Source organism: Paroedura picta, chromosome 11, assembly GCF_049243985.1.
Source record: "Paroedura picta isolate Pp20150507F chromosome 11, Ppicta_v3.0, whole genome shotgun sequence".
NCBI lineage: Eukaryota > Metazoa > Chordata > Lepidosauria > Squamata > Gekkonidae > Paroedura > Paroedura picta.
Window position 1 is genome coordinate 68,622,900 of NC_135379.1, and position 11,603 is coordinate 68,634,502.

The 11,603-nt window shown below is 52.6% G+C and overlaps 1 long non-coding RNA gene across 1 annotated transcript; it reads right to left on the reverse strand.

The window, feature by feature from the left end:
• Nucleotides 1–1,865: 1,865 nt before the first annotated feature.
• LOC143820952 (uncharacterized) lies at nucleotides 1,866–5,783 on the reverse strand. The gene is made up of 3 exons (XR_013225604.1): nucleotides 5,653–5,783; nucleotides 2,878–2,951; nucleotides 1,866–1,920 (listed from the first exon to the last, which is right to left on the reverse strand). It is a non-coding gene; the product is annotated as an uncharacterized LOC143820952 (long non-coding RNA).
• Nucleotides 5,784–11,603: the final 5,820 nt, after the last annotated feature.

Below are 11,603 nucleotides of genomic sequence, written 5' to 3' on the forward strand. Positions count from 1 at the left end.
GAGTCCTTCCCCCAGGAGAGAGGCAAGCCACTCTGCTGCCGCCACAGAAAGCCAAATTCCAGGAATGGGGTTCTAGAGCAGCCAGGTGGGAGGGCCCCCCCATGCGGCAGGAGGGTGGGGGGGATTGTGTTGCGCCAGAGGTGACCCTTTCTCCCCGCTGGGCTCCCTTGGGATCCCCTTGGCCCATCTCCCTCCCACCTTCTCCAGCTACTTACGTCCAGCAGGGTGTCCAGGTGGCCTGCGGAGGGATCCTCGCGGATCAGGCCCCGCAGCATCCTGCGCAGGGCCTCCTCTGCCTTCTGCTGCAGGGCCTGATGGGAAGAGCGATCTGGCATGAAAAGGCTGACCCCCCCTCGCCCCAGGGCTGGCCAGGAAGCCTTGAAGACCACCACTCCATCCTCCAGGGAAGGAGGCCTCTGGATTCGGGACCCAAAGAGGGACCCTGCGTCTTTCGCCTCTTCCGGAGGAGGGACACAGCTCTCCCCACAGCTGGACCTCGTCCTCCAGAGAAGACGGGACCGCCAGGTGTGTCTGCCACCCTCTTGAGAAATCAGGTGTCGCTCAAGGTACCTGGCCTGCGGGGTCTGCCTGTATCGGGGGGCCTCCGAGGACCATCCCCAGAGCCCAGGCTACAATCGACTGCCGGAGATCTGTCCTCAGGGGCGGATGGAACTTGCTGGCAGGACAGAAGGGCCGGGATTAGACTCCGTGCTGGAAGGGAGGGCAATCCCCCAGCCCTGCCGGGGCTTCGTCTGAGGCTCGCCACTTCCCCCTGAGCAGCGTGAGGGTGAGGGTGGAGGAGAGGATGGCAGTGCAGCGCCTGAGAGTCAGGGAGAGCCTCGGGGAGGGAGGCACTGCTCCCAGCTGGAGAACAGGTGTTGCCCTCAGGCACTCTGCCCGCATCGCCCTGAGGCCGGGCAGGAAGCAGCCATGGCCTCCCGTCTCTCCCTTGGGCTGGCTCTGTTGACCATCCTGCAGCCCCAGGACGGTCTCCCTCCCTCCCTCCCCTCCGAGGGCCTGGCACCAAGGTTCCCTCAGGAAGAAACATACCTCAGCTCTGCCACAGCCTCCATACATCCAACCAATCTCGCCTCTAGGGCAAGGAATGACTTGTGCATGATGTCCTTGGGGAGACAAAGGTTTCAAAAAGAAAACATCAGAGCTCCTTGGGCTGGGGCAGGTCTGCTCCTGCCCCCCACTCCCTTTCCTCCCCCCCCCCCCCAGTCCTGAGTCTCACTCACTCGTATTTTCTCTGCAATTCTTTGCTTGCAAGAAGGCAGAGAACGCTCCCGGCCGTGGCAGAACCCCCGGACCGCCTGTAAGAATGCCCGGTCCTGTCTGGGGCCCTGCAAGTGGCGAGAGGCAGGCTGTGAGCCTGGCCATGGAGGGCCAAGGAGAGAAGCAGCATCCCCAGTCAGGGGCAGTCCATCTGGCTGGACACGAGCCGCTGCTTCTCCTGCTCCCGAGGAGGCTCCCTCCTGAAAGTCTCCATGGCTGCCCTGGCCCTCAGGGCACATGGCTGGACCCCGAGGAGACGGCATCCTTTGCAGAAGGAGGCAGGGTAGAGGGTCCCGTCCCTCCAAGAGGTGCTCGTGGGACAGCTGTGGGGCTTCCTAACCCAGGGGCCTGGGAGGATGGGGACCCCGGTCCCTTTTCTGCAAGCACCCCTCTCGGGGGCGGCTGCAAGTCAGTGCGGGATCCGTGTGACGGGCCCCCCTTGCTCCTGAGACTGCCATCCCTCTGCTACTGGAGCCAGCGAAATCCGAGAGGAAGGGGAACGGAAGGGGAACAGCCTCGCAAGGGAAGGGACACTGCGCTTCTCCTGGTGCCTCGTGGGGCTTACCGTATCCTTGGCGGCCAGGAAGTGGGCGATGCATTCCGCCGCTCCCCTCTTGGGGCGCCTCCTGCAGGCAGCGGCAGCTGGGGAGGAAGGGCCCGGTTAATACGCGGAGAGATCCCGCTTTCCTTGCGCCTTCCATGGTGCCTTCCCTCGGAGCCCTTCCCAGCGGGCTCCCAGGGGCGAAGACTCCGCTTCCGTGCCCCTGCGGGCTGATCCCCACCCAGAGGTCGGCAGAGGGAACACGTCCTGGGCTGGGTCCAATCCTGCCCTGGGGAGGGGGGGGCTTCCTTCCCTCTCGCCCCTCAGGGGTCCTCTGGATCATCGCTTCAGCAACAGGTCCAGTGGCTCCCCGGTTTGAGGGTGGGGCTCCATCCACAGCAGGAGAGAGAGCCTCCCCCCATCGACTTCTCTGCCTGTAGTGCGTGGCAGCCCCCCTCGGTGTCCCCCCAGCACCCCCAAGGGGCTCTGATGGCCACACAGCTCAGCCCGGACTGTGGAGCCCTCCTGTGTGGGGGGAGCCCGATTTGGCCTTCAGGCACAATTCTTCAGGGCCCCGACCGTGGGCACTGCTGTCGGGCACCTTCACAGAAACCATCAGGGGAGCCGTTTCGTCTCCGGGCCTCCCTCCGACTCCAGTGGGAGAATCGGCAAATTCTGTCACTCTAGGAGGAGACTCCCCCCCCCACACACACCTTCTCCACATCGTGTCCCTTTCCCCCCTTCTTCGAAAGAATGGGGTCCATTAGGGCTACCCTTTTCTCCTCCCCACAGGAGCCCTCCACGAATGCCCCGTTGTCGTCTGTCATCACAGATCCGACTGGCGAAAGGGGCCATGACACACCGACAACGTACCCTAATCAATGGGGTCGTTCTTGAAGGTGCCACGAGATTTCCAAGCCCTGTCGGGCTGGTTCCAAAAGCACTCCTTGTGCTGGGAGCCACAGGGGGCCTGAGCCCTGGGAATGTCACTGTCCTCAACAGCTCTGCCTCTTCCGCCCCCCTCCCTGCCCCTCCCTGCCCTCCGTTCCACTCCTCACCTGCAGGCTGCACCTCTCCTCCGGCCCGGGGGGCGACCTTGGCCCGTTTGAAGAGGGCCCTTAAGCGCTGGAGGCTAGAAGGGAGGGAAGAGAAGGGGAGTCACTGGCCTGGCGGCACCCTGTGTCTGCAGTCCCACCTAACCACCCGCCCTGATAAGAAAGAACACTTGAGGGAGTCTCTCTGGGATGAGGGCAGGTCCCTCCGTCTCCGCATCGTGACTCTGAGGGCATCGGAGGTCTGGAGAGAATCTCCCCTGGGCACCCGGTGGGGGGCTCTTGGCCCCTCTTGCCTGCGAGGGTGGAGGGACCGGAGAAGGCCTGACACACTCTTTCCCTCCCCTGACACGGAGCTGAGCGTTCGGACAGCCTCATCGCTTGGAGAAGATGAGGTGCCTACAGGTTACTAGGCAGATACTAACCAGTGCCTACAGGTTACTAGGCACTGTAGATCAATCATCAGAAAGGCCAAAGCTGAGAGTGAGCTAAAATTGGCCAGGGAAGCCCATTGATGAGTTCAAATCCCCTGGTCCGGATGAAGTGCACCCGAGAGTGCTCAAAGAACTTTCCAGAGAACTTGCACAGCCCTTGTCCATCATCTTCGGGCCCTCTTTAAGGACTGGAGATGTCCCGGAGGACTGGAAGAGAGCAAACGTTATTACGATCTTCAAAAAAGGGAGGAAGGATGACCCGGGAAACTACAGACCAGTGAGTCTGACCTCTGTTGTGGGGAAGATAATGGAGCAGATATCTGGAGGGCAATTTCGTGATCCAAGAAAGTCAGCATGGATTTGTCTCCAACAGGTCCTGCCAGACCAACCTGGTTTCCTTTTTTGACCAAGTAACAGGTTTGCTGGATCGTGGAAATTCGGTTGATGTCATTTACTTGGATTTTAGTAAAGCTTTTGACAAGGTTCCCCAATATGTTCTGATGGATAAGTTGAAGGACTGCAATCTGGATTTTCAGATAGTTAAGTGGATAGGGAATTGGTTAGAGAACCGCACTCAAAGCGTTCTTGTCAATGGTGTTTCATCAGACTGGAGAGAGGTGAATAGCGGGGTCCCTCAGGGCTCGGTGCTCGGCCCGGTACTTTTTAACATATTTATTAATGATCTAGATGAGGGGGTGGAGGGACTACTCATCAAGTTTGCAGCTGACACCAAATTGGGAGGACTGGCAAATACTCCGGAAGATAGAGACAGAGTTCAACGAGATCTGAACACAATGGAAAAATGGGCAAATGAGAACAAGATGCAATTTTAAAAAGATAAGTGTAAAGTTCTGCATCTGGGTCAGAAAAATGCAAAGCATGCCTACTGGATGGGGGATACGCTTCTAGGTAACACTGTGTGTGAACGAGACCTTGGGGTACTTGTGGATTGTAAACTAAACATGAGCAGGCAGTGTGATGCAGCGGTAAAAAAGGCAAATGCCATTTTGGGCTGCATCAACAGGGGCATCACATCAAAATCACAAGATGTCATAGTCCCATTGTATACGGCACTGGTCAGACCACACCTGGAGTACTGTGTGCCGTTCTGGAGCCTCACTTCAAGAAGGACGTAGATAAAATTGAAAGTGTACAGAGGAGAGCGACGAAGATGATCTGGGGCCTAGGGACCAAGCCCTATGAAGATAGGTTGAGGGACTTGGGAATGTTCAGCCTGGAGAAAAGGAGGCTTAGAGGGGACATGATAGCCCTCTTTAAGTATTTGAAAGGTTGTCACTTGGAGGAGGGCAGGATCCTGTTTCTGTTGGATGCAGAGGAGAGGACACGCAGTAATGGGTTTAAACTTCAAGTACAACGATATAGGCTAGATATCAGGAAAAGATATCATGGCAAATAGATGGGGAAGAAATGGAGATAGTGACAGATTTTATTTTCCTGGGCTCCAAATCACTGCAGATGGGGACTGCAGCAAAGAAATTAAAAGACGCTTGCTTCTGGGAAGGAAAGCTATGGCAAATCTAGACAGCATCCTAAAAAGCAGAGACATCACCCTGCCAACAAAAGTGCGTTTAGTCAAGGCTATGGTATTCCCAGTTGCAATGTATGGCTGCGAAAGTTGGACCATAAGGAAGGCCGAGCGTCAAAGAATTGAGGCTTTTGAACTGTGGTGCTGGAGAAGGCTCTTGCGAGTCCCTTGGACTGCAAGGCGAACAAACCGGTCAGTCCTAGAGGAGATCAGCCCTGACTGCTCTTTAGAAGGCCAGATCCTGAAGATGAAACTCAAATACTTTGGCCACCTGATGAGAAGGAAGGACTCCCTTGAGAAGAGCCTAATGCTGGGAGCGATCGAGGGCAAAAGAAGAAGGGGACCACAGAGAATGAGGTGGCTGGATGGAGTCACTGAAGCAGTAGGTGCAAACTTAAATGGACTCCGGGGAATGGTAGAGGACAGGAAGGCCTGGAGGATCATTGTCCATGGGGTCGCGATGGGTCGGACACGACTTCGCACATAACAACAACAATCAGGAAAAGATTTTTCACAGTCAGAGTAGTTCAGCAGTGGAATAGGCTGCCTAAGGAGGTGGTGAGCTCCCCCTCACTGGCAGTCTTCAAGCAAAGGTTGGATACACACTTTTCTTGGATGCTTTAGGATGCTTAGGGCTGATCCTGCGTTGAGCAGGGGGTTGGACTAGATGGCCTGTATGGCCCCTTCCAAATCTATGATTCTATGATTCTAAGAGCAACACGTCCCGCTTCCCAACCAGGATCGCTTGGGAGATCGTGAGATAAAAATTGCATAGGAAAAGAATACAGGTGCCCCACTTACATTTTTAGATGTTTTTCAGCCATGGTCTTAAAAATATATACAAATAATATATACAAATGTACAAATAAATATACAAATAAATAAATATATACAAATATATACAAATATATATATATATATAGAAAGAAATATACAGATATATACAGATATATACAAATAAATATAAAGGTAAAATTAAATAAATAAAAAACGAATAATATAAATGAATCAAAAAGAATAAATAAATGAATTAATAAAATAAAATAATTAAAATAAATAAATAAGTGAAATAAAATAAATAAAACAATTTAGTTAAATAAATGGATAAAGTGAAATCAAAAAGAAATAAACCAATAAACCAACAAAACACGATTTTTCTCCACCAGTCTCTTTCAACTCCAACTCCAACGCTCCTTCAACAACCCACAAAGGACCCCCCGGGAGGGGCAGCCCAGGGCACCAGCAGGGGGTGATGTCACAAAGGAGGCCCCGTCCCGCCCGTCCCTCGGGTTACAGTGGCCCAGGGGGCTGTTTCCTGGCCTTCCCTCCCACTCCAGCATTGGATGAGTCACTCCCAGGGGGGGACAACAAAATCAGAGTCCAGGGGCACCTTTAAGACCAACAAAGATGTATTCAGGGCGTGAGCTTTCGAGTGCAAGCACTCTTCGTCAAACTAAGAACTGACCATTATAACTGTGGGCATATATAAGCACATGTTGATCTTGTTGCACTAATAAACTGTCTCACAGCAACCAAACACAGCCACATTAGAACTCTCTGCCAAACCAGCCAATCAAACCCCTCGAACCCATTTGTAGTTCACAAGGACATTTCTTTAAACCCCACCTGCAGCGCGGGGCCCCAAGTTTGAAAATGAGCAGGAGCATAAGGGGAGAGATGTCAGGGAAGAAGGGTGGATGAATGAAAACATTTTCTGCTGTTGAAAAGCTCATGTTTTTAACGCCGCTGAACCATGTTTTCAGAACAGCGCAAAAAATGTTAAATGGGCATGGCCAATTCTGTGCGCAAAAAAAGTTACCCTCCAGAGCAAGACCAGAACCCATAGTTCCAGATACAAGTCATTTCTTGGCCTATAAAATCTGAGTTACAGTTGGAAGTGGAATACAGAGACAGAAAAGGAAAAATAGTAAGAAAAAGACACAGTAAAAAAACAAAGCCCTCGCAGGAATTAATAAATATGCAAGAAAATTGTCCTGAATAACAGTCCGGACGCTGTTTGATGGCACCTTGCAAAAACCTGGCCACAGTTTCAGATATTTCTCTGTTGATGTTCTCCAGAAGGAGGGGAACCTTAAGATGGTTGGGAAGTCCTTATGAGTCAAAACAGGGCACTACAGAGAGCCAGTTTGGTGTACAGGTTAGGAGTGCAGACTTCTAATCTGGCATGCCAGGTTCGATTCTGCGCTCTCACATATGGAACCAGCTGGGTGACCGTGGGCTCGCCACGGCACTGATAGAGCTGTTCTGACCGAGCAGTAATATCAGAGCTCTCTCAGCCTCACCCACCCCACAGGGTGTCTGTTGTGGGGAGAGGAAAGGGAAGGCGACTGTAAGCCGCTTTGAGCCTCCTTCGGGTAGGGAAAAGCGGCATATAAGAACCAACTCTTCTTCTTCTTTTTCTTCTAAAGTTTTCTACGACAACGTCCTCTCTTTCCAGAACCAAATATGATTGAAGGGGAGGGGAACGAAGAAACACATTTTTTTCTTTTTTAAGGAAGCCCACTGGATTCTGTGGCTGTTGTGGGTCCCTTGGCAACCACAGCAGTACTGTCAAACTTTATGCACCCTGATTTCTGGAAAGCTGTGGGAGGGAGGGAGGGAGGGAGGAAGGGGATGGGCGGCCAACCAGTCCCAGAAAGCCCCCTCCCTCAAGACCTTCCATCCCCCGACGGAGTAGGCCCCTACAGCGAAAGGCCCAGGAGCCCCTTCTGGAGATCCACGATCAAGACAATTCATCATGACTTGGCTGCGGTGGCCGTGGAGCCTTAGGCCTGAGCTGACAGCAGCAGCATCCACCTCTCCCTGGGACCTGCCACGACGTGGCCCCTTGCCTGGCTGTCACACAATCTGAGTATCTTAGAAGCGAAGCATTGCCAACCTTGGCTAGTATTTGGATGTGAAACCTCCAAGGATCTGGGTGCGAGTCCCTACAACATACATTGGGGTGTCATGACAGGGAGGCAGACAATGGCAAGTCGCCACCCAAGGTCCTTTGCCTGGCTGCCAGAATATCTGAGTACCTTTGACGCTAAGCACGGCCAAGCCTCGCTAGCATTTCGCCCTCTCTTGAAAAAAACAACGTTGGACCCGCGGGACCCTGCCAACTGAAGCTCAGGATCGCATTTAACGTTCCTGGGACAGGGGGTGGAAAGGGCCGCGGACCCGGAAACTTCAGCTAGTGCAAAATGCAGCTGCGAGGGTCCTCACTGGCCCACCTTGGAGGGCCCACATCCAGCTTGTGCAGAGGCAGCTGCATGGGTTGCCCATTGCTGTCCGGATCAGGTTCAAGGTTTGGGTTCTAACCTTCAAGGCTTTACGCGGGTTGGGACCCACATATCTGAGGGACCGCCTTTCGCCTTACGCTCTGCTGGGGGAAATCTATTGGTCGTTCCCGGCCCCAGAGAAGCGCGCCTAGCCTCAACCAGGGCCAGGACTTTCTCTGTCCTGGCCCCTACCTGGTGGAATGAGCTCCCGGGCGAGCTACGGGCCCTGCGGGATCCGTCGGAGTTCCGCAGGGCCTATAAAACGGAGCTCTTCCGCCAGGTCCCTGGTTGAGGCTAGGACTGGCGAGGGACAACATTGCCACCCCCCTGGGGTCTGAAGTATACAGTATTAGCCTCCATCCCCTAATGCCGTTGACTGGGTAGGGGAGAGTGGCATTTTCTGCCGTGTTGGGTATATTTATAGTCTATTAGTGGGGGTTTTAATGGGGTATTGTAAGACTACTGTTACCTGCCACAAGCCAGTAGGGAGTGGCAGGAAATGATGATGATGATGATAATAATAATAATAGTAATAATAATGATAATGATAATGATAATAATAATACAAAGTTCGCCCCAGGGGAAGCGACCTAAGTGGGGGAGCAAACGTACGTCCACCTCGTTCGGCTGTCCCCAGGCCGCCTGGCAAAACGAGCCCCTGGCCTCCGAGCCAGGTAAGCCGCGCTGGTTTACATGCCACCTCTTAGCGAGGTCCCGAACCCCAGGGAATCTGATCACACACCGGACTCCCTGCCAACACGCTCCAACCCATGCAGACCCGCCACAGAACGAAGCCAAACAGGCCCCGTTCCCGCCAACGCTCCATAACCAGGACCAATTCCATCAGGCCAGCCAAAAACCTTGTGCAACCCCAGATCACACCCGGGTCCAACTAAAGAACCCCATCACTTGGCAAACCAAACCATCTGCAGAGGGCGCCCCCAGAGGTTGCTAAGCCAATTAAAGAACTGGCCCCCTCAGCTCCAGTCATTTCAGGGACTTTCGCCCCCAAACTCCCACTCCCACTGATCGTTCCTTAATGCTCTGGAAGCCGGGCACCGCTGGCCAGTCGGTCTCACCACAAAAGCTACCACAACCTCAGGTGCCCCTGCGCCATGGGTATGTTGCATGGCAGTGCCATGTGCCTGGCCACTGTGTGCTGCGATATCCTGGCCTAGGAACATGGATGCAGCCCCTGAGACCCAGGTGACTCCCCCTTGACTCTCTTGCAGCATTACGAGCACCAGCGGCATGAGAAAAGTCTGATCCGAAAGCCGGCACTCCCCTGCACGTAACCTCCAACCGCTTGGACCTTGTACGGAGTCCCGAGGGGGAGGCCCTGCAGCGGAACAGTTGGGGCAGCCCAAAGAAGCATCTGCCTCCGAATCCCTGTGGTCATCGATGGGGCACCGACACGGGGAACCTCCCTCCTAATGGTGTCCGGAAGGCGAGCCCCTTGATGTCGAGCCAGGGGATGGGAAGGTAGTATCCGCGGACATCAGTGCACATCACCCCCTGGGCCTGTGGCACACCCACTCCTTCGGCACACGCTTCCCTGCCCCACCACCAGCATTAGCAGCCGCGTTGATGTCTTGTTGTTGTTGTTATGTGCGAAGTCGTGTCCGACCCATCGCGACCCCATGGACAATGATCCTCCAGGCCTTCCTGTCCTCTACCATTCCCTGGAGTCCTTTTAAGTTTGCACCTACTGCTTCAGTGACTCCATCCAGCCACCTCATTCTCTGTCGTCCCCTTCTTCTTTTCCCCTCGATCACTCCCAGCATTAGGCTCTTCTCCAGGGAGTCCTTCCTTCTCATGAGGTGGCCAAAGTATTTGAGTTTCATCTTCAGGATCTGGCCTTCTAAAGAGCAGTCAGGGCTGATCTCCTCTAGGACTGACCGGTTTGTTCGCCTTGCAGTCCAAGGGACTCGCAAGAGTCTTCTCCAGCACCAGAGTTCAAAAGCCTCAATTCTTTGACGCTCGGCCTTCCTTATGGTCCAACTTTCGCAGCCATACATTGCAACTGGGAATACCATAGCCTTGACTAAACGCACTTTTGTTGGTAGGGTGATGTCTCTGCTTTTTAGGATGCTGTCTAGATTTGCCATAGCTTTCCTCCCTAGGAGCAAGCGTCTTTTAATTTCTTTGCTGCAGTCCCCATCTGCAGTGATCTTGGAGCCGAGGAAAATAAAATCTGTCACTATCTCCATTTCTTCCCCATCTATTTGCCAGGAATTGAGAGGGCTGGCTGCCATGATCTTTGTTTTCTTGATGTTGAGTTTCAAGCCAACTTTTGCACTCTCCTCCTTCACCCGCATCAACAGGCTCTTTAGTTCCTCTTCACTTTCTGCCATTAGAGTGGTATCATCTGCATATCTGAGGTTGTTGATATTTCTCCCTGCAATCTTGATCCCAATTTGTGACTCCTCTAATCCCGCCTTTCTCATGATGTGCTCCGCATACAAGTTAAATAGGCAAGGCGACAGTATACAGCCTTGCCGAACTCCTTTCTCAATTTTGAACCAATCCGTGATTCCATGTTCAGTTCTCACTGTTGCTTCTTGACCTGCATATAAATTTCTCAAGAGAGAAATAAGATGCTCTGGTATTCCCATCTCTTTAAGAACTTGCCACAATTTGTTGTGCTCTACACAATCAAAGGCTTTAGCATAGTCAATGAAGCAGAAGTAGATGTTCTTCTGGAACTCCCTAGCTTTTTCCATGATCCAGCGTATGTTGGCAATTTGATCTCTAGTTCCTCTACCTCTTCGAAATCCTGCCTGTACTTCTGGAAGTTCTCGGTCCACATATTGCTGGAGCCTAGCTTGTAGGATTTTGAGCATAACTTTGCTAGCATGAGAAATGAGTGCAATGGTGCGGTAGTTTGAACATTCTTTGGCATTGCCGTTCTTTGGGATTGGAATGTAAACTGACCTTTTCCAATCCTGTGGCCATTGCTGAGTTTTCCAAATTTGCTGGCATATTGAGTGTAGCACTTTTACTGCATCGTCCTTTAAGATTTTGAATAGTTCAACTGGAATGCTGTCACCACCACTAGCTTTATTGTTGCTCAGACTTCCTAAGGCCCATTTGACTTCACATTCCAGGATGTCTGGCTCCAGGTCAGTAACTACCCCACTGTGGTCATCAGGGATGTTAAGCTCGCTCTTGTATAGTTCTTCTGTATAATTTTGCCACCTTTGCTTAATCTCTTCTGCTTCTGTGAGGTCCCTACCATTTTGGTCCCTTATCATACCCATCTTTGCATGAAACGTTCTCTTCATATCTCCAATTTTCTTGAAAAGATCTCTGGTCCTCCCCATTCTATTGTTTTCTTCTATTTGTTTGCACTGTTCATTTAAGAAGGCATTCTTATCTCTTCTAGCTTTTCTCTGGAATTCTGCATTCAATTGGGTGTATCTTTCTCTTTCTCCCTTGCCTTTCACTTCCCTTCTCTCCTTAGCTATT